At 42.7% G+C, this 19,041-nt stretch overlaps 60 non-coding genes across 60 annotated transcripts; all 60 read right to left on the bottom strand.

Moving 5' to 3' along the window:
* Nucleotides 1-199: 199 nt before the first annotated feature.
* Nucleotides 200-317, bottom strand: LOC126613317 (5S ribosomal RNA). The gene has a single exon (XR_007619861.1). It is a non-coding gene; the product is annotated as a 5S ribosomal RNA (ribosomal RNA).
* Nucleotides 318-514: 197 nt separating this feature from the next.
* On the bottom strand, nucleotides 515-634 carry LOC126613318 (5S ribosomal RNA). Its single transcript, XR_007619862.1, has one exon. It is a non-coding gene; the product is annotated as a 5S ribosomal RNA (ribosomal RNA).
* Nucleotides 635-831: 197 nt separating this feature from the next.
* Nucleotides 832-950, bottom strand: LOC126613313 (5S ribosomal RNA). Its single transcript, XR_007619857.1, has one exon. It is a non-coding gene; the product is annotated as a 5S ribosomal RNA (ribosomal RNA).
* Nucleotides 951-1,147: 197 nt separating this feature from the next.
* On the bottom strand, nucleotides 1,148-1,266 carry LOC126613315 (5S ribosomal RNA). The gene has a single exon (XR_007619859.1). It is a non-coding gene; the product is annotated as a 5S ribosomal RNA (ribosomal RNA).
* A 196-nt stretch (nucleotides 1,267-1,462) lies between these two features.
* LOC126613312 (5S ribosomal RNA) lies at nucleotides 1,463-1,581 on the bottom strand. The gene has a single exon (XR_007619856.1). It is a non-coding gene; the product is annotated as a 5S ribosomal RNA (ribosomal RNA).
* A 197-nt stretch (nucleotides 1,582-1,778) lies between these two features.
* On the bottom strand, nucleotides 1,779-1,897 carry LOC126613311 (5S ribosomal RNA). The gene has a single exon (XR_007619855.1). It is a non-coding gene; the product is annotated as a 5S ribosomal RNA (ribosomal RNA).
* A 197-nt stretch (nucleotides 1,898-2,094) lies between these two features.
* LOC126613310 (5S ribosomal RNA) lies at nucleotides 2,095-2,213 on the bottom strand. The gene has a single exon (XR_007619854.1). It is a non-coding gene; the product is annotated as a 5S ribosomal RNA (ribosomal RNA).
* Nucleotides 2,214-2,410: 197 nt separating this feature from the next.
* LOC126613309 (5S ribosomal RNA) lies at nucleotides 2,411-2,529 on the bottom strand. Its single transcript, XR_007619853.1, has one exon. It is a non-coding gene; the product is annotated as a 5S ribosomal RNA (ribosomal RNA).
* Nucleotides 2,530-2,726: 197 nt separating this feature from the next.
* LOC126613308 (5S ribosomal RNA) lies at nucleotides 2,727-2,845 on the bottom strand. Its single transcript, XR_007619852.1, has one exon. It is a non-coding gene; the product is annotated as a 5S ribosomal RNA (ribosomal RNA).
* A 198-nt stretch (nucleotides 2,846-3,043) lies between these two features.
* On the bottom strand, nucleotides 3,044-3,162 carry LOC126613307 (5S ribosomal RNA). Its single transcript, XR_007619851.1, has one exon. It is a non-coding gene; the product is annotated as a 5S ribosomal RNA (ribosomal RNA).
* Nucleotides 3,163-3,359: 197 nt separating this feature from the next.
* Nucleotides 3,360-3,478, bottom strand: LOC126613306 (5S ribosomal RNA). Its single transcript, XR_007619850.1, has one exon. It is a non-coding gene; the product is annotated as a 5S ribosomal RNA (ribosomal RNA).
* Nucleotides 3,479-3,677: 199 nt separating this feature from the next.
* Nucleotides 3,678-3,796, bottom strand: LOC126613305 (5S ribosomal RNA). Its single transcript, XR_007619849.1, has one exon. It is a non-coding gene; the product is annotated as a 5S ribosomal RNA (ribosomal RNA).
* A 197-nt stretch (nucleotides 3,797-3,993) lies between these two features.
* Nucleotides 3,994-4,112, bottom strand: LOC126613304 (5S ribosomal RNA). The gene has a single exon (XR_007619848.1). It is a non-coding gene; the product is annotated as a 5S ribosomal RNA (ribosomal RNA).
* Nucleotides 4,113-4,309: 197 nt separating this feature from the next.
* On the bottom strand, nucleotides 4,310-4,428 carry LOC126613302 (5S ribosomal RNA). Its single transcript, XR_007619846.1, has one exon. It is a non-coding gene; the product is annotated as a 5S ribosomal RNA (ribosomal RNA).
* Nucleotides 4,429-4,624: 196 nt separating this feature from the next.
* LOC126613301 (5S ribosomal RNA) lies at nucleotides 4,625-4,743 on the bottom strand. The gene has a single exon (XR_007619845.1). It is a non-coding gene; the product is annotated as a 5S ribosomal RNA (ribosomal RNA).
* A 196-nt stretch (nucleotides 4,744-4,939) lies between these two features.
* LOC126613300 (5S ribosomal RNA) lies at nucleotides 4,940-5,058 on the bottom strand. The gene has a single exon (XR_007619844.1). It is a non-coding gene; the product is annotated as a 5S ribosomal RNA (ribosomal RNA).
* Nucleotides 5,059-5,255: 197 nt separating this feature from the next.
* Nucleotides 5,256-5,374, bottom strand: LOC126613299 (5S ribosomal RNA). The gene has a single exon (XR_007619843.1). It is a non-coding gene; the product is annotated as a 5S ribosomal RNA (ribosomal RNA).
* Nucleotides 5,375-5,571: 197 nt separating this feature from the next.
* On the bottom strand, nucleotides 5,572-5,690 carry LOC126613298 (5S ribosomal RNA). Its single transcript, XR_007619842.1, has one exon. It is a non-coding gene; the product is annotated as a 5S ribosomal RNA (ribosomal RNA).
* A 197-nt stretch (nucleotides 5,691-5,887) lies between these two features.
* LOC126613297 (5S ribosomal RNA) lies at nucleotides 5,888-6,006 on the bottom strand. The gene has a single exon (XR_007619841.1). It is a non-coding gene; the product is annotated as a 5S ribosomal RNA (ribosomal RNA).
* A 197-nt stretch (nucleotides 6,007-6,203) lies between these two features.
* Nucleotides 6,204-6,322, bottom strand: LOC126613296 (5S ribosomal RNA). Its single transcript, XR_007619840.1, has one exon. It is a non-coding gene; the product is annotated as a 5S ribosomal RNA (ribosomal RNA).
* A 197-nt stretch (nucleotides 6,323-6,519) lies between these two features.
* LOC126613295 (5S ribosomal RNA) lies at nucleotides 6,520-6,638 on the bottom strand. The gene has a single exon (XR_007619839.1). It is a non-coding gene; the product is annotated as a 5S ribosomal RNA (ribosomal RNA).
* A 197-nt stretch (nucleotides 6,639-6,835) lies between these two features.
* Nucleotides 6,836-6,954, bottom strand: LOC126613294 (5S ribosomal RNA). Its single transcript, XR_007619838.1, has one exon. It is a non-coding gene; the product is annotated as a 5S ribosomal RNA (ribosomal RNA).
* Nucleotides 6,955-7,151: 197 nt separating this feature from the next.
* On the bottom strand, nucleotides 7,152-7,270 carry LOC126613293 (5S ribosomal RNA). The gene has a single exon (XR_007619837.1). It is a non-coding gene; the product is annotated as a 5S ribosomal RNA (ribosomal RNA).
* Nucleotides 7,271-7,467: 197 nt separating this feature from the next.
* LOC126613291 (5S ribosomal RNA) lies at nucleotides 7,468-7,586 on the bottom strand. The gene has a single exon (XR_007619835.1). It is a non-coding gene; the product is annotated as a 5S ribosomal RNA (ribosomal RNA).
* Nucleotides 7,587-7,783: 197 nt separating this feature from the next.
* On the bottom strand, nucleotides 7,784-7,902 carry LOC126613290 (5S ribosomal RNA). The gene has a single exon (XR_007619834.1). It is a non-coding gene; the product is annotated as a 5S ribosomal RNA (ribosomal RNA).
* A 197-nt stretch (nucleotides 7,903-8,099) lies between these two features.
* LOC126613289 (5S ribosomal RNA) lies at nucleotides 8,100-8,218 on the bottom strand. Its single transcript, XR_007619833.1, has one exon. It is a non-coding gene; the product is annotated as a 5S ribosomal RNA (ribosomal RNA).
* Nucleotides 8,219-8,415: 197 nt separating this feature from the next.
* LOC126613288 (5S ribosomal RNA) lies at nucleotides 8,416-8,534 on the bottom strand. Its single transcript, XR_007619832.1, has one exon. It is a non-coding gene; the product is annotated as a 5S ribosomal RNA (ribosomal RNA).
* A 197-nt stretch (nucleotides 8,535-8,731) lies between these two features.
* LOC126613287 (5S ribosomal RNA) lies at nucleotides 8,732-8,850 on the bottom strand. The gene has a single exon (XR_007619831.1). It is a non-coding gene; the product is annotated as a 5S ribosomal RNA (ribosomal RNA).
* A 197-nt stretch (nucleotides 8,851-9,047) lies between these two features.
* On the bottom strand, nucleotides 9,048-9,166 carry LOC126613286 (5S ribosomal RNA). The gene has a single exon (XR_007619830.1). It is a non-coding gene; the product is annotated as a 5S ribosomal RNA (ribosomal RNA).
* Nucleotides 9,167-9,363: 197 nt separating this feature from the next.
* LOC126613284 (5S ribosomal RNA) lies at nucleotides 9,364-9,482 on the bottom strand. The gene has a single exon (XR_007619829.1). It is a non-coding gene; the product is annotated as a 5S ribosomal RNA (ribosomal RNA).
* A 197-nt stretch (nucleotides 9,483-9,679) lies between these two features.
* On the bottom strand, nucleotides 9,680-9,798 carry LOC126613283 (5S ribosomal RNA). The gene has a single exon (XR_007619828.1). It is a non-coding gene; the product is annotated as a 5S ribosomal RNA (ribosomal RNA).
* Nucleotides 9,799-9,995: 197 nt separating this feature from the next.
* Nucleotides 9,996-10,114, bottom strand: LOC126613282 (5S ribosomal RNA). The gene has a single exon (XR_007619827.1). It is a non-coding gene; the product is annotated as a 5S ribosomal RNA (ribosomal RNA).
* A 197-nt stretch (nucleotides 10,115-10,311) lies between these two features.
* On the bottom strand, nucleotides 10,312-10,430 carry LOC126613281 (5S ribosomal RNA). Its single transcript, XR_007619826.1, has one exon. It is a non-coding gene; the product is annotated as a 5S ribosomal RNA (ribosomal RNA).
* A 197-nt stretch (nucleotides 10,431-10,627) lies between these two features.
* Nucleotides 10,628-10,746, bottom strand: LOC126613279 (5S ribosomal RNA). The gene has a single exon (XR_007619824.1). It is a non-coding gene; the product is annotated as a 5S ribosomal RNA (ribosomal RNA).
* Nucleotides 10,747-10,943: 197 nt separating this feature from the next.
* LOC126613278 (5S ribosomal RNA) lies at nucleotides 10,944-11,062 on the bottom strand. Its single transcript, XR_007619823.1, has one exon. It is a non-coding gene; the product is annotated as a 5S ribosomal RNA (ribosomal RNA).
* A 197-nt stretch (nucleotides 11,063-11,259) lies between these two features.
* Nucleotides 11,260-11,378, bottom strand: LOC126613277 (5S ribosomal RNA). Its single transcript, XR_007619822.1, has one exon. It is a non-coding gene; the product is annotated as a 5S ribosomal RNA (ribosomal RNA).
* Nucleotides 11,379-11,575: 197 nt separating this feature from the next.
* On the bottom strand, nucleotides 11,576-11,694 carry LOC126613276 (5S ribosomal RNA). Its single transcript, XR_007619821.1, has one exon. It is a non-coding gene; the product is annotated as a 5S ribosomal RNA (ribosomal RNA).
* A 197-nt stretch (nucleotides 11,695-11,891) lies between these two features.
* On the bottom strand, nucleotides 11,892-12,010 carry LOC126613275 (5S ribosomal RNA). Its single transcript, XR_007619820.1, has one exon. It is a non-coding gene; the product is annotated as a 5S ribosomal RNA (ribosomal RNA).
* Nucleotides 12,011-12,207: 197 nt separating this feature from the next.
* LOC126613274 (5S ribosomal RNA) lies at nucleotides 12,208-12,326 on the bottom strand. The gene has a single exon (XR_007619819.1). It is a non-coding gene; the product is annotated as a 5S ribosomal RNA (ribosomal RNA).
* A 197-nt stretch (nucleotides 12,327-12,523) lies between these two features.
* On the bottom strand, nucleotides 12,524-12,642 carry LOC126613273 (5S ribosomal RNA). The gene has a single exon (XR_007619818.1). It is a non-coding gene; the product is annotated as a 5S ribosomal RNA (ribosomal RNA).
* Nucleotides 12,643-12,839: 197 nt separating this feature from the next.
* On the bottom strand, nucleotides 12,840-12,958 carry LOC126613272 (5S ribosomal RNA). The gene has a single exon (XR_007619817.1). It is a non-coding gene; the product is annotated as a 5S ribosomal RNA (ribosomal RNA).
* Nucleotides 12,959-13,155: 197 nt separating this feature from the next.
* On the bottom strand, nucleotides 13,156-13,274 carry LOC126613271 (5S ribosomal RNA). The gene has a single exon (XR_007619816.1). It is a non-coding gene; the product is annotated as a 5S ribosomal RNA (ribosomal RNA).
* A 197-nt stretch (nucleotides 13,275-13,471) lies between these two features.
* LOC126613270 (5S ribosomal RNA) lies at nucleotides 13,472-13,590 on the bottom strand. Its single transcript, XR_007619815.1, has one exon. It is a non-coding gene; the product is annotated as a 5S ribosomal RNA (ribosomal RNA).
* Nucleotides 13,591-13,787: 197 nt separating this feature from the next.
* LOC126613268 (5S ribosomal RNA) lies at nucleotides 13,788-13,906 on the bottom strand. The gene has a single exon (XR_007619813.1). It is a non-coding gene; the product is annotated as a 5S ribosomal RNA (ribosomal RNA).
* Nucleotides 13,907-14,103: 197 nt separating this feature from the next.
* LOC126613267 (5S ribosomal RNA) lies at nucleotides 14,104-14,222 on the bottom strand. The gene has a single exon (XR_007619812.1). It is a non-coding gene; the product is annotated as a 5S ribosomal RNA (ribosomal RNA).
* A 197-nt stretch (nucleotides 14,223-14,419) lies between these two features.
* Nucleotides 14,420-14,538, bottom strand: LOC126613266 (5S ribosomal RNA). Its single transcript, XR_007619811.1, has one exon. It is a non-coding gene; the product is annotated as a 5S ribosomal RNA (ribosomal RNA).
* Nucleotides 14,539-14,735: 197 nt separating this feature from the next.
* On the bottom strand, nucleotides 14,736-14,854 carry LOC126613265 (5S ribosomal RNA). The gene has a single exon (XR_007619810.1). It is a non-coding gene; the product is annotated as a 5S ribosomal RNA (ribosomal RNA).
* Nucleotides 14,855-15,051: 197 nt separating this feature from the next.
* LOC126613264 (5S ribosomal RNA) lies at nucleotides 15,052-15,170 on the bottom strand. Its single transcript, XR_007619809.1, has one exon. It is a non-coding gene; the product is annotated as a 5S ribosomal RNA (ribosomal RNA).
* A 197-nt stretch (nucleotides 15,171-15,367) lies between these two features.
* On the bottom strand, nucleotides 15,368-15,486 carry LOC126613367 (5S ribosomal RNA). Its single transcript, XR_007619907.1, has one exon. It is a non-coding gene; the product is annotated as a 5S ribosomal RNA (ribosomal RNA).
* Nucleotides 15,487-15,683: 197 nt separating this feature from the next.
* Nucleotides 15,684-15,802, bottom strand: LOC126613366 (5S ribosomal RNA). Its single transcript, XR_007619906.1, has one exon. It is a non-coding gene; the product is annotated as a 5S ribosomal RNA (ribosomal RNA).
* A 197-nt stretch (nucleotides 15,803-15,999) lies between these two features.
* LOC126613364 (5S ribosomal RNA) lies at nucleotides 16,000-16,118 on the bottom strand. The gene has a single exon (XR_007619905.1). It is a non-coding gene; the product is annotated as a 5S ribosomal RNA (ribosomal RNA).
* Nucleotides 16,119-16,315: 197 nt separating this feature from the next.
* LOC126613363 (5S ribosomal RNA) lies at nucleotides 16,316-16,434 on the bottom strand. The gene has a single exon (XR_007619904.1). It is a non-coding gene; the product is annotated as a 5S ribosomal RNA (ribosomal RNA).
* A 197-nt stretch (nucleotides 16,435-16,631) lies between these two features.
* Nucleotides 16,632-16,750, bottom strand: LOC126613362 (5S ribosomal RNA). Its single transcript, XR_007619903.1, has one exon. It is a non-coding gene; the product is annotated as a 5S ribosomal RNA (ribosomal RNA).
* A 197-nt stretch (nucleotides 16,751-16,947) lies between these two features.
* LOC126613360 (5S ribosomal RNA) lies at nucleotides 16,948-17,066 on the bottom strand. Its single transcript, XR_007619901.1, has one exon. It is a non-coding gene; the product is annotated as a 5S ribosomal RNA (ribosomal RNA).
* A 197-nt stretch (nucleotides 17,067-17,263) lies between these two features.
* Nucleotides 17,264-17,382, bottom strand: LOC126613359 (5S ribosomal RNA). The gene has a single exon (XR_007619900.1). It is a non-coding gene; the product is annotated as a 5S ribosomal RNA (ribosomal RNA).
* Nucleotides 17,383-17,579: 197 nt separating this feature from the next.
* On the bottom strand, nucleotides 17,580-17,698 carry LOC126613358 (5S ribosomal RNA). The gene has a single exon (XR_007619899.1). It is a non-coding gene; the product is annotated as a 5S ribosomal RNA (ribosomal RNA).
* Nucleotides 17,699-17,895: 197 nt separating this feature from the next.
* On the bottom strand, nucleotides 17,896-18,014 carry LOC126613357 (5S ribosomal RNA). The gene has a single exon (XR_007619898.1). It is a non-coding gene; the product is annotated as a 5S ribosomal RNA (ribosomal RNA).
* Nucleotides 18,015-18,211: 197 nt separating this feature from the next.
* Nucleotides 18,212-18,330, bottom strand: LOC126613356 (5S ribosomal RNA). Its single transcript, XR_007619897.1, has one exon. It is a non-coding gene; the product is annotated as a 5S ribosomal RNA (ribosomal RNA).
* A 197-nt stretch (nucleotides 18,331-18,527) lies between these two features.
* LOC126613355 (5S ribosomal RNA) lies at nucleotides 18,528-18,646 on the bottom strand. Its single transcript, XR_007619896.1, has one exon. It is a non-coding gene; the product is annotated as a 5S ribosomal RNA (ribosomal RNA).
* Nucleotides 18,647-18,843: 197 nt separating this feature from the next.
* On the bottom strand, nucleotides 18,844-18,962 carry LOC126613354 (5S ribosomal RNA). The gene has a single exon (XR_007619895.1). It is a non-coding gene; the product is annotated as a 5S ribosomal RNA (ribosomal RNA).
* Between the last annotated feature and the right edge of the window lie 79 nt (nucleotides 18,963-19,041).

Raw genomic sequence — 19,041 nt, 5'->3', positions numbered from 1 at the left:
CCGTTATTCTATGACTTGTAATTGTATATAACCATTTCTTTGGCCGTAACCTTTACGCGTGTGAAAATCACACCGCCCCCCAACGATCGCACGAAATTCATAAATAAATGTTCATCACGACCGTCCCTCGAAAATTCAAAAAATATAATTAATAAATAAGCCGCTAACAATAACTACGAAAATTAAAAAAGAGGTGGGGGGGATGCAACACGAGGACTTCCCAGGAGGTCACCCATCTAGTACTACTCTCGCCCAAACTCGCTTAACTTCGGAGTTCTGATGGGATCCGGTGCATGTGAGTTGGTATGATCGCATCCGTTATTCTATGACTTGTAATTGTATATAACCATTTCTTTGGCCGTAACCTTTACGCGTGTGAAAATCACACCGCCCCCCAACGATCGCACGAAATTCATAAATAAATGTTCATCACGACCGTCCCTCGAAAATTCAAAAAATATAATTAATAAATAAGCCGCTAACAATAACTACGAAAATTAAAAAAGAGGTGGGGGGGATGCAACACGAGGACTTCCCCAGGAGGTCACCCATCCTAGTACTACTCTCGCCCAAACTCGCTTAACTTCGGAGTTCTGATGGGATCCGGTGCATGTGAGTTGGTATGATCGCATCCGTTATTCTATGACTTGTAATTGTATATAACCATTTCTTTGGCCGTAACCTTTACGCGTGTGAAAATCACACCGCCCCCCAACGATCGCACGAAATTCATAAATAAATGTTCATCACGACCGTCCCTCGAAAATTCAAAAAATATAATTAATAAATAAGCCGCTAACAATAACTACGAAAATTAAAAAAGAGGTGGGGGGGATGCAACACGAGGACTTCCCAGGAGGTCACCCATCCTAGTACTACTCTCGCCCAAACTCGCTTAACTTCGGAGTTCTGATGGGATCCGGTGCATGTGAGTTGGTATGATCGCATCCGTTATTCTATGACTTGTAATTGTATATAACCATTTCTTTGGCCGTAACCTTTACGCGTGTGAAAATCACACCGCCCCCCAACGATCGCACGAAATTCATAAATAAATGTTCATCACGACCGTCCCTCGAAAATTCAAAAAATATAATTAATAAATAAGCCGCTAACAATAACTACGAAAATTAAAAAAGAGGTGGGGGGGATGCAAAACGAGGACTTCCCAGGAGGTCACCCATCCTAGTACTACTCTCGCCCAAACTCGCTTAACTTCGGAGTTCTGATGGGATCCGGTGCATGTGAGTTGGTATGATCGCATCCGTTATTCTATGACTTGTAATTGTATATAACCATTTCTTTGCCGTAACCTTTACGCGTGTGAAAATCACACCGCCCCCCAACGATCGCACGAAATTCATAAATAAATGTTCATCACGACCGTCCCTCGAAAATTCAAAAAATATAATTAATAAATAAGCCGCTAACAATAACTACGAAAATTAAAAAAGAGGTGGGGGGGATGCAACACGAGGACTTCCCAGGAGGTCACCCATCCTAGTACTACTCTCGCCCAAACTCGCTTAACTTCGGAGTTCTGATGGGATCCGGTGCATGTGAGTTGGTATGATCGCATCCGTTATTCTATGACTTGTAATTGTATATAACCATTTCTTTGGCCGTAACCTTTACGCGTGTGAAAATCACACCGCCCCCCAACGATCGCACGAAATTCATAAATAAATGTTCATCACGACCGTCCCTCGAAAATTCAAAAAATATAATTAATAAATAAGCCGCTAACAATAACTACGAAAATTAAAAAAGAGGTGGGGGGGATGCAACACGAGGACTTCCCAGGAGGTCACCCATCCTAGTACTACTCTCGCCCAAACTCGCTTAACTTCGGAGTTCTGATGGGATCCGGTGCATGTGAGTTGGTATGATCGCATCCGTTATTCTATGACTTGTAATTGTATATAACCATTTCTTTGGCCGTAACCTTTACGCGTGTGAAAATCACACCGCCCCCCAACGATCGCACGAAATTCATAAATAAATGTTCATCACGACCGTCCCTCGAAAATTCAAAAAATATAATTAATAAATAAGCCGCTAACAATAACTACGAAAATTAAAAAAGAGGTGGGGGGGATGCAACACGAGGACTTCCCAGGAGGTCACCCATCCTAGTACTACTCTCGCCCAAACTCGCTTAACTTCGGAGTTCTGATGGGATCCGGTGCATGTGAGTTGGTATGATCGCATCCGTTATTCTATGACTTGTAATTGTATATAACCATTTCTTTGGCCGTAACCTTTACGCGTGTGAAAATCACACCGCCCCCCAACGATCGCACGAAATTCATAAATAAATGTTCATCACGACCGTCCCTCGAAAATTCAAAAAATATAATTAATAAATAAGCCGCTAACAATAACTACGAAAATTAAAAAAGAGGTGGGGGGGATGCAACACGAGGACTTCCCAGGAGGTCACCCATCCTAGTACTACTCTCGCCCAAACTCGCTTAACTTCGGAGTTCTGATGGGATCCGGTGCATGTGAGTTGGTATGATCGCATCCGTTATTCTATGACTTGTAATTGTATATAACCATTTCTTTGGCCGTAACCTTTACGCGTGTGAAAATCACACCGCCCCCCAACGATCGCACGAAATTCATAAATAAATGTTCATCACGACCGTCCCTCGAAAATTCAAAAAATATAATTAATAAATAAGCCGCTAACAATAACTACGAAAATTAAAAAAGAGGTGGGGGGGATGCAACACGAGGACTTCCCAGGAGGTCACCCATCCTAGTACTACTCTCGCCCAAACTCGCTTAACTTCGGAGTTCTGATGGGATCCGGTGCATGTGAGTTGGTATGATCGCATCCGTTATTCTATGACTTGTAATTGTATATAACCATTTCTTTGGCCGTAACCTTTACGCGTGTGAAAATCACACCGCCCCCCAACGATCGCACGAAATTCATAAATAAATGTTCATCACGACCGTCCCTCGAAAATTCAAAAAATATAATTAATAAATAAGCCGCTAACAATAACTACGAAAATTAAAAAAGAGGTGGGGGGGGATGCAACACGAGGACTTCCCAGGAGGTCACCCATCCTAGTACTACTCTCGCCCAAACTCGCTTAACTTCGGAGTTCTGATGGGATCCGGTGCATGTGAGTTGGTATGATCGCATCCGTTATTCTATGACTTGTAATTGTATATAACCATTTCTTTGGCCGTAACCTTTACGCGTGTGAAAATCACACCGCCCCCCAACGATCGCACGAAATTCATAAATAAATGTTCATCACGACCGTCCCTCGAAAATTCAAAAAATATAATTAATAAATAAGCCGCTAACAATAACTACGAAAATTAAAAAAGAGGTGGGGGGGATGCAACACGAGGACTTCCCAGGAGGTCACCCATCCTAGTACTACTCTCGCCCAAACTCGCTTAACTTCGGAGTTCTGATGGGATCCGGTGCATGTGAGTTGGTATGATCGCATCCGTTATTCTATGACTTGTAATTGTATATAACCATTTCTTTGGCCGTAACCTTTACGCGTGTGAAAATCACACCGCCCCCCCAACGATCGCACGAAATTCATAAATAAATGTTCATCACGACCGTCCCTCGAAAATTCAAAAAAATATAATTAATAAATAAGCCGCTAACAATAACTACGAAAATTAAAAAAGAGGTGGGGGGGATGCAACACGAGGACTTCCCAGGAGGTCACCCATCCTAGTACTACTCTCGCCCAAACTCGCTTAACTTCGGAGTTCTGATGGGATCCGGTGCATGTGAGTTGGTATGATCGCATCCGTTATTCTATGACTTGTAATTGTATATAACCATTTCTTTGGCCGTAACCTTTACGCGTGTGAAAATCACACCGCCCCCCAACGATCGCACGAAATTCATAAATAAATGTTCATCACGACCGTCCCTCGAAAATTCAAAAAATATAATTAATAAATAAGCCGCTAACAATAACTACGAAAATTAAAAAAGAGGTGGGGGGGATGCAACACGAGGACTTCCCAGGAGGTCACCCATCCTAGTACTACTCTCGCCCAAACTCGCTTAACTTCGGAGTTCTGATGGGATCCGGTGCATGTGAGTTGGTATGATCGCATCCGTTATTCTATGACTTGTAATTGTATATAACCATTTCTTTGGCCGTAACCTTTACGCGTGTGAAAATCACACCGCCCCCCAACGATCGCACGAAATTCATAAATAAATGTTCATCACGACCGTCCCTCGAAAATTCAAAAAATATAATTAATAAATAAGCCGCTAACAATAACTACGAAAATTAAAAAAGAGGTGGGGGGGATGCAACACGAGGACTTCCCAGGAGGTCACCCATCCTAGTACTACTCTCGCCCAAACTCGCTTAACTTCGGAGTTCTGATGGGATCCGGTGCATGTGAGTTGGTATGATCGCATCCGTTATCTATGACTTGTAATTGTATATAACCATTTCTTTGGCCGTAACCTTTACGCGTGTGAAAATCACACCGCCCCCCAACGATCGCACGAAATTCATAAATAAATGTTCATCACGACCGTCCCTCGAAAATTCAAAAAATATAATTAATAAATAAGCCGCTAACAATAACTACGAAAATTAAAAAAGAGGTGGGGGGGATGCAACACGAGGACTTCCCAGGAGGTCACCCATCCTAGTACTACTCTCGCCCAAACTCGCTTAACTTCGGAGTTCTGATGGGATCCGGTGCATGTGAGTTGGTATGATCGCATCCGTTATTCTATGACTTGTAATTGTATATAACCATTTCTTTGGCCGTAACCTTTACGCGTGTGAAAATCACACCGCCCCCCAACGATCGCACGAAATTCATAAATAAATGTTCATCACGACCGTCCTCGAAAATTCAAAAAATATAATTAATAAATAAGCCGCTAACAATAACTACGAAAATTAAAAAAGAGGTGGGGGGGATGCAACACGAGGACTTCCCAGGAGGTCACCCATCCTAGTACTACTCTCGCCCAAACTCGCTTAACTTCGGAGTTCTGATGGGATCCGGTGCATGTGAGTTGGTATGATCGCATCCGTTATTCTATGACTTGTAATTGTATATAACCATTTCTTTGGCCGTAACCTTTACGCGTGTGAAAATCACACCGCCCCCCAACGATCGCACGAAATTCATAAATAAATGTTCATCACGACCGTCCCTCGAAAATTCAAAAAATATAATTAATAAATAAGCCGCTAACAATAACTACGAAAATTAAAAAAGAGGTGGGGGGGATGCAACACGAGGACTTCCCAGGAGGTCACCCATCCTAGTACTACTCTCGCCCAAACTCGCTTAACTTCGGAGTTCTGATGGGATCCGGTGCATGTGAGTTGGTATGATCGCATCCGTTATTCTATGACTTGTAATTGTATATAACCATTTCTTTGGCCGTAACCTTTACGCGTGTGAAAATCACACCGCCCCCCAACGATCGCACGAAATTCATAAATAAATGTTCATCACGACCGTCCCTCGAAAATTCAAAAAATATAATTAATAAATAAGCCGCTAACAATAACTACGAAAATTAAAAAAGAGGTGGGGGGGATGCAACACGAGGACTTCCCAGGAGGTCACCCATCCTAGTACTACTCTCGCCCAAACTCGCTTAACTTCGGAGTTCTGATGGGATCCGGTGCATGTGAGTTGGTATGATCGCATCCGTTATTCTATGACTTGTAATTGTATATAACCATTTCTTTGGCCGTAACCTTTACGCGTGTGAAAATCACACCGCCCCCCAACGATCGCACGAAATTCATAAATAAATGTTCATCACGACCGTCCCTCGAAAATTCAAAAAATATAATTAATAAATAAGCCGCTAACAATAACTACGAAAATTAAAAAAGAGGTGGGGGGGATGCAACACGAGGACTTCCCAGGAGGTCACCCATCCTAGTACTACTCTCGCCCAAACTCGCTTAACTTCGGAGTTCTGATGGGATCCGGTGCATGTGAGTTGGTATGATCGCATCCGTTATTCTATGACTTGTAATTGTATATAACCATTTCTTTGGCCGTAACCTTTACGCGTGTGAAAATCACACCGCCCCCCAACGATCGCACGAAATTCATAAATAAATGTTCATCACGACCGTCCCTCGAAAATTCAAAAAATATAATTAATAAATAAGCCGCTAACAATAACTACGAAAATTAAAAAAGAGGTGGGGGGGATGCAACACGAGGACTTCCCAGGAGGTCACCCATCCTAGTACTACTCTCGCCCAAACTCGCTTAACTTCGGAGTTCTGATGGGATCCGGTGCATGTGAGTTGGTATGATCGCATCCGTTATTCTATGACTTGTAATTGTATATAACCATTTCTTTGGCCGTAACCTTTACGCGTGTGAAAATCACACCGCCCCCCAACGATCGCACGAAATTCATAAATAAATGTTCATCACGACCGTCCCTCGAAAATTCAAAAAATATAATTAATAAATAAGCCGCTAACAATAACTACGAAAATTAAAAAAGAGGTGGGGGGGATGCAACACGAGGACTTCCCAGGAGGTCACCCATCCTAGTACTACTCTCGCCCAAACTCGCTTAACTTCGGAGTTCTGATGGGATCCGGTGCATGTGAGTTGGTATGATCGCATCCGTTATTCTATGACTTGTAATTGTATATAACCATTTCTTTGGCCGTAACCTTTACGCGTGTGAAAATCACACCGCCCCCCAACGATCGCACGAAATTCATAAATAAATGTTCATCACGACCGTCCCTCGAAAATTCAAAAAATATAATTAATAAATAAGCCGCTAACAATAACTACGAAAATTAAAAAAGAGGTGGGGGGGATGCAACACGAGGACTTCCCAGGAGGTCACCCATCCTAGTACTACTCTCGCCCAAACTCGCTTAACTTCGGAGTTCTGATGGGATCCGGTGCATGTGAGTTGGTATGATCGCATCCGTTATTCTATGACTTGTAATTGTATATAACCATTTCTTTGGCCGTAACCTTTACGCGTGTGAAAATCACACCGCCCCCCAACGATCGCACGAAATTCATAAATAAATGTTCATCACGACCGTCCCTCGAAAATTCAAAAAATATAATTAATAAATAAGCCGCTAACAATAACTACGAAAATTAAAAAAGAGGTGGGGGGGATGCAACACGAGGACTTCCCAGGAGGTCACCCATCCTAGTACTACTCTCGCCCAAACTCGCTTAACTTCGGAGTTCTGATGGGATCCGGTGCATGTGAGTTGGTATGATCGCATCCGTTATTCTATGACTTGTAATTGTATATAACCATTTCTTTGGCCGTAACCTTTACGCGTGTGAAAATCACACCGCCCCCCAACGATCGCACGAAATTCATAAATAAATGTTCATCACGACCGTCCCTCGAAAATTCAAAAAATATAATTAATAAATAAGCCGCTAACAATAACTACGAAAATTAAAAAAGAGGTGGGGGGGATGCAACACGAGGACTTCCCAGGAGGTCACCCATCCTAGTACTACTCTCGCCCAAACTCGCTTAACTTCGGAGTTCTGATGGGATCCGGTGCATGTGAGTTGGTATGATCGCATCCGTTATTCTATGACTTGTAATTGTATATAACCATTTCTTTGGCCGTAACCTTTACGCGTGTGAAAATCACACCGCCCCCCAACGATCGCACGAAATTCATAAATAAATGTTCATCACGACCGTCCCTCGAAAATTCAAAAAATATAATTAATAAATAAGCCGCTAACAATAACTACGAAAATTAAAAAAGAGGTGGGGGGGATGCAACACGAGGACTTCCCAGGAGGTCACCCATCCTAGTACTACTCTCGCCCAAACTCGCTTAACTTCGGAGTTCTGATGGGATCCGGTGCATGTGAGTTGGTATGATCGCATCCGTTATTCTATGACTTGTAATTGTATATAACCATTTCTTTGGCCGTAACCTTTACGCGTGTGAAAATCACACCGCCCCCCAACGATCGCACGAAATTCATAAATAAATGTTCATCACGACCGTCCCTCGAAAATTCAAAAAATATAATTAATAAATAAGCCGCTAACAATAACTACGAAAATTAAAAAAGAGGTGGGGGGGATGCAACACGAGGACTTCCCAGGAGGTCACCCATCCTAGTACTACTCTCGCCCAAACTCGCTTAACTTCGGAGTTCTGATGGGATCCGGTGCATGTGAGTTGGTATGATCGCATCCGTTATTCTATGACTTGTAATTGTATATAACCATTTCTTTGGCCGTAACCTTTACGCGTGTGAAAATCACACCGCCCCCCAACGATCGCACGAAATTCATAAATAAATGTTCATCACGACCGTCCCTCGAAAATTCAAAAAATATAATTAATAAATAAGCCGCTAACAATAACTACGAAAATTAAAAAAGAGGTGGGGGGGATGCAACACGAGGACTTCCCAGGAGGTCACCCATCCTAGTACTACTCTCGCCCAAACTCGCTTAACTTCGGAGTTCTGATGGGATCCGGTGCATGTGAGTTGGTATGATCGCATCCGTTATTCTATGACTTGTAATTGTATATAACCATTTCTTTGGCCGTAACCTTTACGCGTGTGAAAATCACACCGCCCCCCAACGATCGCACGAAATTCATAAATAAATGTTCATCACGACCGTCCCTCGAAAATTCAAAAAATATAATTAATAAATAAGCCGCTAACAATAACTACGAAAATTAAAAAAGAGGTGGGGGGGATGCAACACGAGGACTTCCCAGGAGGTCACCCATCCTAGTACTACTCTCGCCCAAACTCGCTTAACTTCGGAGTTCTGATGGGATCCGGTGCATGTGAGTTGGTATGATCGCATCCGTTATTCTATGACTTGTAATTGTATATAACCATTTCTTTGGCCGTAACCTTTACGCGTGTGAAAATCACACCGCCCCCCAACGATCGCACGAAATTCATAAATAAATGTTCATCACGACCGTCCCTCGAAAATTCAAAAAATATAATTAATAAATAAGCCGCTAACAATAACTACGAAAATTAAAAAAGAGGTGGGGGGGATGCAACACGAGGACTTCCCAGGAGGTCACCCATCCTAGTACTACTCTCGCCCAAACTCGCTTAACTTCGGAGTTCTGATGGGATCCGGTGCATGTGAGTTGGTATGATCGCATCCGTTATTCTATGACTTGTAATTGTATATAACCATTTCTTTGGCCGTAACCTTTACGCGTGTGAAAATCACACCGCCCCCCAACGATCGCACGAAATTCATAAATAAATGTTCATCACGACCGTCCCTCGAAAATTCAAAAAATATAATTAATAAATAAGCCGCTAACAATAACTACGAAAATTAAAAAAGAGGTGGGGGGGATGCAACACGAGGACTTCCCAGGAGGTCACCCATCCTAGTACTACTCTCGCCCAAACTCGCTTAACTTCGGAGTTCTGATGGGATCCGGTGCATGTGAGTTGGTATGATCGCATCCGTTATTCTATGACTTGTAATTGTATATAACCATTTCTTTGGCCGTAACCTTTACGCGTGTGAAAATCACACCGCCCCCCAACGATCGCACGAAATTCATAAATAAATGTTCATCACGACCGTCCCTCGAAAATTCAAAAAATATAATTAATAAATAAGCCGCTAACAATAACTACGAAAATTAAAAAAGAGGTGGGGGGGATGCAACACGAGGACTTCCCAGGAGGTCACCCATCCTAGTACTACTCTCGCCCAAACTCGCTTAACTTCGGAGTTCTGATGGGATCCGGTGCATGTGAGTTGGTATGATCGCATCCGTTATTCTATGACTTGTAATTGTATATAACCATTTCTTTGGCCGTAACCTTTACGCGTGTGAAAATCACACCGCCCCCCAACGATCGCACGAAATTCATAAATAAATGTTCATCACGACCGTCCCTCGAAAATTCAAAAAATATAATTAATAAATAAGCCGCTAACAATAACTACGAAAATTAAAAAAGAGGTGGGGGGGATGCAACACGAGGACTTCCCAGGAGGTCACCCATCCTAGTACTACTCTCGCCCAAACTCGCTTAACTTCGGAGTTCTGATGGGATCCGGTGCATGTGAGTTGGTATGATCGCATCCGTTATTCTATGACTTGTAATTGTATATAACCATTTCTTTGGCCGTAACCTTTACGCGTGTGAAAATCACACCGCCCCCCAACGATCGCACGAAATTCATAAATAAATGTTCATCACGACCGTCCCTCGAAAATTCAAAAAATATAATTAATAAATAAGCCGCTAACAATAACTACGAAAATTAAAAAAGAGGTGGGGGGGATGCAACACGAGGACTTCCCAGGAGGTCACCCATCCTAGTACTACTCTCGCCCAAACTCGCTTAACTTCGGAGTTCTGATGGGATCCGGTGCATGTGAGTTGGTATGATCGCATCCGTTATTCTATGACTTGTAATTGTATATAACCATTTCTTTGGCCGTAACCTTTACGCGTGTGAAAATCACACCGCCCCCCAACGATCGCACGAAATTCATAAATAAATGTTCATCACGACCGTCCCTCGAAAATTCAAAAAATATAATTAATAAATAAGCCGCTAACAATAACTACGAAAATTAAAAAAGAGGTGGGGGGGATGCAACACGAGGACTTCCCAGGAGGTCACCCATCCTAGTACTACTCTCGCCCAAACTCGCTTAACTTCGGAGTTCTGATGGGATCCGGTGCATGTGAGTTGGTATGATCGCATCCGTTATTCTATGACTTGTAATTGTATATAACCATTTCTTTGGCCGTAACCTTTACGCGTGTGAAAATCACACCGCCCCCCAACGATCGCACGAAATTCATAAATAAATGTTCATCACGACCGTCCCTCGAAAATTCAAAAAATATAATTAATAAATAAGCCGCTAACAATAACTACGAAAATTAAAAAAGAGGTGGGGGGGATGCAACACGAGGACTTCCCAGGAGGTCACCCATCCTAGTACTACTCTCGCCCAAACTCGCTTAACTTCGGAGTTCTGATGGGATCCGGTGCATGTGAGTTGGTATGATCGCATCCGTTATTCTATGACTTGTAATTGTATATAACCATTTCTTTGGCCGTAACCTTTACGCGTGTGAAAATCACACCGCCCCCCAACGATCGCACAAAATTCATAAATAAATGTTCATCACGACCGTCCCTCGAAAATTCAAAAAATATAATTAATAAATAAGCCGCTAACAATAACTACGAAAATTAAAAAAGAGGTGGGGGGGATGCAACACGAGGACTTCCCAGGAGGTCACCCATCCTAGTACTACTCTCGCCCAAACTCGCTTAACTTCGGAGTTCTGATGGGATCCGGTGCATGTGAGTTGGTATGATCGCATCCGTTATTCTATGACTTGTAATTGTATATAACCATTTCTTTGGCCGTAACCTTTACGCGTGTGAAAATCACACCGCCCCCCAACGATCGCACGAAATTCATAAATAAATGTTCATCACGACCGTCCCTCGAAAATTCAAAAAATATAATTAATAAATAAGCCGCTAACAATAACTACGAAAATTAAAAAAGAGGTGGGGGGGATGCAACACGAGGACTTCCCAGGAGGTCACCCATCCTAGTACTACTCTCGCCCAAACTCGCTTAACTTCGGAGTTCTGATGGGATCCGGTGCATGTGAGTTGGTATGATCGCATCCGTTATTCTATGACTTGTAATTGTATATAACCATTTCTTTGGCCGTAACCTTTACGCGTGTGAAAATCACACCGCCCCCCAACGATCGCACGAAATTCATAAATAAATGTTCATCACGACCGTCCCTCGAAAATTCAAAAAATATAATTAATAAATAAGCCGCTAACAATAACTACGAAAATTAAAAAAGAGGTGGGGGGGATGCAACACGAGGACTTCCCAGGAGGTCACCCATCCTAGTACTACTCTCGCCCAAACTCGCTTAACTTCGGAGTTCTGATGGGATCCGGTGCATGTGAGTTGGTATGATCGCATCCGTTATTCTATGACTTGTAATTGTATATAACCATTTCTTTGGCCGTAACCTTTACGCGTGTGAAAATCACACCGCCCCCCAACGATCGCACGAAATTCATAAATAAATGTTCATCACGACCGTCCCTCGAAAATTCAAAAAATATAATTAATAAATAAGCCGCTAACAATAACTACGAAAATTAAAAAAGAGGTGGGGGGGATGCAACACGAGGACTTCCCAGGAGGTCACCCATCCTAGTACTACTCTCGCCCAAACTCGCTTAACTTCGGAGTTCTGATGGGATCCGGTGCATGTGAGTTGGTATGATCGCATCCGTTATTCTATGACTTGTAATTGTATATAACCATTTCTTTGGCCGTAACCTTTACGCGTGTGAAAATCACACCGCCCCCCAACGATCGCACGAAATTCATAAATAAATGTTCATCACGACCGTCCCTCGAAAATTCAAAAAATATAATTAATAAATAAGCCGCTAACAATAACTACGAAAATTAAAAAAGAGGTGGGGGGGATGCAACACGAGGACTTCCCAGGAGGTCACCCATCCTAGTACTACTCTCGCCCAAACTCGCTTAACTTCGGAGTTCTGATGGGATCCGGTGCATGTGAGTTGGTATGATCGCATCCGTTATTCTATGACTTGTAATTGTATATAACCATTTCTTTGGCCGTAACCTTTACGCGTGTGAAAATCACACCGCCCCCCAACGATCGCACGAAATTCATAAATAAATGTTCATCACGACCGTCCCTCGAAAATTCAAAAAATATAATTAATAAATAAGCCGCTAACAATAACTACGAAAATTAAAAAAGAGGTGGGGGGGATGCAACACGAGGACTTCCCAGGAGGTCACCCATCCTAGTACTACTCTCGCCCAAACTCGCTTAACTTCGGAGTTCTGATGGGATCCGGTGCATGTGAGTTGGTATGATCGCATCCGTTATTCTATGACTTGTAATTGTATATAACCATTTCTTTGGCCGTAACCTTTACGCGTGTGAAAATCACACCGCCCCCCAACGATCGCACGAAATTCATAAATAAATGTTCATCACGACCGTCCCTCGAAAATTCAAAAAATATAATTAATAAATAAGCCGCTAACAATAACTACGAAAATTAAAAAAGAGGTGGGGGGGATGCAACACGAGGACTTCCCAGGAGGTCACCCATCCTAGTACTACTCTCGCCCAAACTCGCTTAACTTCGGAGTTCTGATGGGATCCGGTGCATGTGAGTTGGTATGATCGCATCCGTTATTCTATGACTTGTAATTGTATATAACCATTTCTTTGGCCGTAACCTTTACGCGTGTGAAAATCACACCGCCCCCCAACGATCGCACGAAATTCATAAATAAATGTTCATCACGACCGTCCCTCGAAAATTCAAAAAATATAATTAATAAATAAGCCGCTAACAATAACTACGAAAATTAAAAAAGAGGTGGGGGGGATGCAACACGAGGACTTCCCAGGAGGTCACCCATCCTAGTACTACTCTCGCCCAAACTCGCTTAACTTCGGAGTTCTGATGGGATCCGGTGCATGTGAGTTGGTATGATCGCATCCGTTATTCTATGACTTGTAATTGTATATAACCATTTCTTTGGCCGTAACCTTTACGCGTGTGAAAATCACACCGCCCCCCAACGATCGCACGAAATTCATAAATAAATGTTCATCACGACCGTCCCTCGAAAATTCAAAAAATATAATTAATAAATAAGCCGCTAACAATAACTACGAAAATTAAAAAAGAGGTGGGGGGGATGCAACACGAGGACTTCCCAGGAGGTCACCCATCCTAGTACTACTCTCGCCCAAACTCGCTTAACTTCGGAGTTCTGATGGGATCCGGTGCATGTGAGTTGGTATGATCGCATCCGTTATTCTATGACTTGTAATTGTATATAACCATTTCTTTGGCCGTAACCTTTACGCGTGTGAAAATCACACCGCCCCCCAACGATCGCACGAAATTCATAAATAAATGTTCATCACGACCGTCCCTCGAAAATTCAAAAAATATAATTAATAAATAAGCCGCTAACAATAACTACGAAAATTAAAAAAGAGGTGGGGGGGATGCAACACGAGGACTTCCCAGGAGGTCACCCATCCTAGTACTACTCTCGCCCAAACTCGCTTAACTTCGGAGTTCTGATGGGATCCGGTGCATGTGAGTTGGTATGATCGCATCCGTTATTCTATGACTTGTAATTGTATATAACCATTTCTTTGGCCGTAACCTTTACGCGTGTGAAAATCACACCGCCCCCCAACGATCGCACGAAATTCATAAATAAATGTTCATCACGACCGTCCCTCGAAAATTCAAAAAATATAATTAATAAATAAGCCGCTAACAATAACTACGAAAATTAAAAAAGAGGTGGGGGGGATGCAACACGAGGACTTCCCAGGAGGTCACCCATCCTAGTACTACTCTCGCCCAAACTCGCTTAACTTCGGAGTTCTGATGGGATCCGGTGCATGTGAGTTGGTATGATCGCATCCGTTATTCTATGACTTGTAATTGTATATAACCATTTCTTTGGCCGTAACCTTTACGCGTGTGAAAATCACACCGCCCCCCAACGATCGCACGAAATTCATAAATAAATGTTCATCACGACCGTCCCTCGAAAATTCAAAAAATATAATTAATAAATAAGCCGCTAACAATAACTACGAAAATTAAAAAAGAGGTGGGGGGGATGCAACACGAGGACTTCCCAGGAGGTCACCCATCCTAGTACTACTCTCGCCCAAACTCGCTTAACTTCGGAGTTCTGATGGGATCCGGTGCATGTGAGTTGGTATGATCGCATCCGTTATTCTATGACTTGTAATTGTATATAACCATTTCTTTGGCCGTAACCTTTACGCGTGTGAAAATCACACCGCCCCCCAACGATCGCACGAAATTCATAAATAAATGTTCATCACGACCGTCCCTCGAAAATTCAAAAAATATAATTAATAAATAAGCCGCTAACAATAACTACGAAAATTAAAAAAGAGGTGGGGGGGATGCAACACGAGGACTTCCCAGGAGGTCACCCATCCTAGTACTACTCTCGCCCAAACTCGCTTAACTTCGGAGTTCTGATGGGATCCGGTGCATGTGAGTTGGTATGATCGCATCCGTTATTCTATGACTTGTAATTGTATATAACCATTTCTTTGGCCGTAACCTTTACGCGTGTGAAAATCACACCGCCCCCCAACGATCGCACGAAATTCATAAATAAATGTTCATCACGACCGTCCCTCGAAAATTCAAAAAATATAATTAATAAATAAGCCGCTAACAATAACTACGAAAATTAAAAAAGAGGTGGGGGGGATGCAACACGAGGACTTCCCAGGAGGTCACCCATCCTAGTACTACTCTCGCCCAAACTCGCTTAACTTCGGAGTTCTGATGGGATCCGGTGCATGTGAGTTGGTATGATCGCATCCGTTATTCTATGACTTGTAATTGTATATAACCATTTCTTTGGCCGTAACCTTTACGCGTGTGAAAATCACACCGCCCCCCAACGATCGCACGAAATTCATAAATAAATGTTCATCACGACCGTCCCTCGAAAATTCAAAAAATATAATTAATAAATAAGCCGCTAACAATAACTACGAAAATTAAAAAAGAGGTGGGGGGGATGCAACACGAGGACTTCCCAGGAGGTCACCCATCCTAGTACTACTCTCGCCCAAACTCGCTTAACTTCGGAGTTCTGATGGGATCCGGTGCATGTGAGTTGGTATGATCGCATCCGTTATTCTATGACTTGTAATTGTATATAACCATTTCTTTGGCCGTAACCTTTACGCGTGTGAAAATCACACCGCCCCCCAACGATCGCACGAAATTCATAAATAAATGTTCATCACGACCGTCCCTCGAAAATTCAAAAAATATAATTAATAAATAAGCCGCTAACAATAACTACGAAAATTAAAAAAGAGGTGGGGGGGATGCAACACGAGGACTTCCCAGGAGGTCACCCATCCTAGTACTACTCTCGCCCAAACTCGCTTAACTTCGGAGTTCTGATGGGATCCGGTGCATGTGAGTTGGTATGATCGCATCCGTTATTCTATGACTTGTAATTGTATATAACCATTTCTTTGGCCGTAACCTTTACGCGTGTGAAAATCACACCGCCCCCCAACGATCGCACGAAATTCATAAATAAATGTTCATCACGACCGTCCCTCGAAAATTCAAAAAATATAATTAATAAATAAGCCGCTAACAATAACTACGAAAATTAAAAAAGAGGTGGGGGGGATGCAACACGAGGACTTCCCAGGAGGTCACCCATCCTAGTACTACTCTCGCCCAAACTCGCTTAACTTCGGAGTTCTGATGGGATCCGGTGCATGTGAGTTGGTATGATCGCATCCGTTATTCTATGACTTGTAATTGTATATAACCATTTCTTTGGCCGTAACCTTTACGCGTGTGAAAATCACACCGCCCCCCAACGATCGCACGAAATTCATAAATAAATGTTCATCACGACCGTCCCTCGAAAATTCAAAAAATATAATTAATAAATAAGCCGCTAACAATAACTACGAAAATTAAAAAAGAGGTGGGGGGGATGCAACACGAGGACTTCCCAGGAGGTCACCCATCCTAGTACTACTCTCGCCCAAACTCGCTTAACTTCGGAGTTCTGATGGGATCCGGTGCATGTGAGTTGGTATGATCGCATCCGTTATTCTATGACTTGTAATTGTATATAACCATTTCTTTGGCCGTAACCTTTACGCGTGTGAAAATCACACCGCCCCCCAACGATCGCACGAAATTCATAAATAAATGTTCATCACGACCGTCCCTCGAAAATTCAAAAAATATAATTAATAAATAAGCCGCTAACAATAACTACGAAAATTAAAAAAGAGGTGGGGGGGATGCAACACGAGGACTTCCCAGGAGGTCACCCATCCTAGTACTACTCTCGCCCAAACTCGCTTAACTTCGGAGTTCTGATGGGATCCGGTGCATGTGAGTTGGTATGATCGCATCCGTTATTCTATGACTTGTAATTGTATATAACCATTTCTTTGGCCGTAACCTTTACGCGTGTGAAAATCACACCGCCCCCCAACGATCGCACGAAATTCATAAATAAATGTTCATCACGACCGTCCCTCGAAAATTCAAAAAATATAATTAATAAATAAGCCGCTAACAATAACTACGAAAATTAAAAAAGAGGTGGGGGGGATGCAACACGAGGACTTCCCAGGAGGTCACCCATCCTAGTACTACTCTCGCCCAAACTCGCTTAACTTCGGAGTTCTGATGGGATCCGGTGCATGTGAGTTGGTATGATCGCATCCGTTATTCTATGACTTGTAATTGTATATAACCATTTCTTTGGCCGTAACCTTTACGCGTGTGAAAATCACACCGCCCCCCAACGATCGCACGAAATTCATAAATAAATGTTCATCACGACCGTCCCTCGAAAATTCAAAAAATATAATTAATAAATAAGCCGCTAACAATAACTACGAAAATTAAAAAAGAGGTGGGGGGGATGCAACACGAGGACTTCCCAGGAGGTCACCCATCCTAGTACTACTCTCGCCCAAACTCGCTTAACTTCGGAGTTCTGATGGGATCCGGTGCATGTGAGTTGGTATGATCGCATCCGTTATTCTATGACTTGTAATTGTATATAACCATTTCTTTGGCCGTAACCTTTACGCGTGTGAAAATCACACCGCCCCCCAACGATCGCACGAAATTCATAAATAAATGTTCATCACGACCGTCCCTCGAAAATTCAAAAAATATAATTAATAAATAAGCCGCTAACAATAACTACGAAAATTAAAAAAGAGGTGGGGGGGATGCAACACGAGGACTTCCCAGGAGGTCACCCATCCTAGTACTACTCTCGCCCAAACTCGCTTAACTTCGGAGTTCTGATGGGATCCGGTGCATGTGAGTTGGTATGATCGCATCCGTTATTCTATGACTTGTAATTGTATATAACCATTTCTTTGGCCGTAACCTTTACGCGTGTGAAAATCACACCGCCCCCCAACGATCGCACGAAATTCATAAATAAATGTTCATCACGACCGTCCCTCGAAAATTCAAAAAATATAATTAATAAATAAGCCGCTAACAATAACTACGAAAATTAAAAAAGAGGTGGGGGGGATGCAACACGAGGACTTCCCAGGAGGTCACCCATCCTAGTACTACTCTCGCCCAAACTCGCTTAACTTCGGAGTTCTGATGGGATCCGGTGCATGTGAGTTGGTATGATCGCATCCGTTATTCTATGACTTGTAATTGTATATAACCATTTCTTTGGCCGTAACCTTTACGCGTGTGAAAATCACACCGCCCCCCAACGATCGCACGAAATTCATAAATAAATGTTCATCACGACCGTCCCTCGAAAATTCAAAAAATATAATTAATAAATAAGCCGCTAACAATAACTACGAAAATTAAAAAAGAGGTGGGGGGGATGCAACACGAGGACTTCCCAGGAGGTCACCCATCCTAGTACTACTCTCGCCCAAACTCGCTTAACTTCGGAGTTCTGATGGGATCCGGTGCATGTGAGTTGGTATGATCGCATCCGTTATTCTATGACTTGTAATTGTATATAACCATTTCTTTGGCCGTAACCTTTACGCGTGTGAAAATCACACCGCCCCCCAACGATCGCACGAAATTCATAAATAAATGTTCATCACGACCGTCCCTCGAAAATTCAAAAAATATAATTAATAAATAAGCCGCTAACAATAACTACGAAAATTAAAAAAGAGGTGGGGGGGATGCAACACGAGGACTTCCCAGGAGGTCACCCATCCTAGTACTACTCTCGCCCAAACTCGCTTAACTTCGGAGTTCTGATGGGATCCGGTGCATGTGAGTTGGTATGATCGCATCCGTTATTCTATGACTTGTAATTGTATATAACCATTTCTTTGGCCGTAACCTTTACGCGTGTGAAAATCACACCGCCCCCC

The sequence above is a fragment of the Malus sylvestris genome (genome assembly GCF_916048215.2).
Source record: "Malus sylvestris chromosome 4 unlocalized genomic scaffold, drMalSylv7.2 SUPER_4_unloc_6, whole genome shotgun sequence".
Classification (NCBI taxonomy): Eukaryota; Viridiplantae; Streptophyta; class Magnoliopsida; order Rosales; family Rosaceae; genus Malus; species Malus sylvestris.
The sequence above is the reverse complement of the archived record's forward strand: the minus strand, read 5'-3'. Positions and strand labels throughout refer to the sequence as shown.